We start from the raw sequence: 1,569 nt of genomic DNA, 5'->3' as shown, positions 1-1,569 counted from the left end.
GAGGTTTTGGTGTTCTTAGTTTCTGTTTCCTGAGGTTCTGAGGTTCTTTATCCAGAAGTTCTGAGATTCTGTAAGATCTGATGTTTTGAGGTTAAGTTTAATGAAGTTTTGAGGTTCTGTATCCAGAGGTTCTGATGTTCTGTATCCAGAGGTTTTGGTGTTCTTAAGTTGTGTGTTCTGAGGTTGTGTTTTCTGAAGTTTTGAGGTTCTTTTTCCTGACGTTCTGATGTTCTGAGGTTCTGCTTCTTTAGGTTCTGAGGTTCTGTAACCAGAAGTTTTGATGTTCTGTGGTTCTGTTTCCTGAGGTTTTGGTGTTCTAAGGTTCTGTATCCAGAGGTTCTGGTGTTCTGTTTCCTGGGATTCTGAGGTTCTGTATCCTCAGATTCTGAGTTTCTGTATCCAGAGGTTCTGGTTTTCTGAGGTTCTGTTTCCTGAGGTTCTGTGTTCTGAGGTTCTGATATCCCAAGGTTCTGTGTTCTGAGGTTCTGATATCCCGAGGTTCTGATGTTCGGAGTTTCCTTATCCAGAGGTTCTGATATCCCGAGATTTCGTATCTTGAGGTTCTTTATCCAGAGGTTCTGATACTCTAAGGTTCCATATCTGGAGGTTCTGAGGTTTTGTATCTGGAGGTTTTGATGTTCTGAAGGTCTGTATTCTGATGTTCTGATGTTCTGTTTCCTGAGGTTCTGTACCCAGACGTTCTGAGGTTCTGATGTTGTGTGTACATGGTTCTCTTCATCCTCAGCTATTTTCCATCTGAATCTGAGAAAGTTTTTATGATTTTTGATTAAAACATGTCACATGTATGTTACTGTAACATGTTCCCAAAGGTACATTCTTCGACATCAATGGGTTGGTGTTCCGTTGCACTCCTTAAAGACATGATGATCTGGTTCCTTTAAGGAACCCTTTGATTACAGACATGATGATCTTGTTCCTTGAAGGAATGGAAAATGGTAAATGAACTGTACTTATGTATCTCCTTGCTATCTGATCGAGACACTCAAAGCTCTTTACAACTCAATCTGTGCCTCATTTACCCATTCATACAGCACTCTACTAGATCTGTACAGAGAAAAATCTGAGCTTTTCATTCACTGATGGGACACACATCGGAGGCAATGAGGGGTTTCACGACTTGCCCAAGGACACTTCAGCATGTGACTGCTGGAGGAATCAAACCCCAACCTCTTACATTGGAGGACAACTGCTCTAACCACTCAGCCACAGCCGCCTGTTCTTCAAAAGAACTGTTTGATTCCAGATGTGACGATCTGGTTCCTTTACAGAACCGTTTGATTCCAGACGTGACGATCTGGTTCCTTTAAGGAACCGCTTGATTCCAGACGTGACAATCAGGTTCCTTTACGGAACCACTTGATTCCAGACGTGACGATCTTGTTCCTTTACGGAACCGTTTGATTCCAGACGTGACGATCAGGTTCCTTTACAGAACCGTTTGATTCCAGACTTGACGATCTGGTTCCTTTACGGAACTACTTGATTCCAGACGTGACGATCAGGTTCCTTTACGGAACCATTTGATTCCAGACGTGACGATCAGGTTCC

The 1,569-nt window shown here is 42.6% G+C and overlaps 1 protein-coding gene across 1 annotated transcript in view; it reads left to right on the top strand.

The window, feature by feature from the left end:
• LOC119412886 (metabotropic glutamate receptor 7) overlaps positions 1-1,569 on the top strand; it is an 86,382-nt gene that overhangs the window by 9,201 nt on the left and 75,612 nt on the right.

Source organism: Nematolebias whitei, chromosome 7, assembly GCF_014905685.2.
Source record: "Nematolebias whitei isolate Nwh7 chromosome 7, NemWhi1, whole genome shotgun sequence".
Lineage (NCBI taxonomy): Eukaryota > Metazoa > Chordata > Actinopteri > Cyprinodontiformes > Rivulidae > Nematolebias > Nematolebias whitei.
Note: the sequence above shows the minus strand (reverse complement) of the source record. Positions and strands in the feature narration are given on the sequence as shown.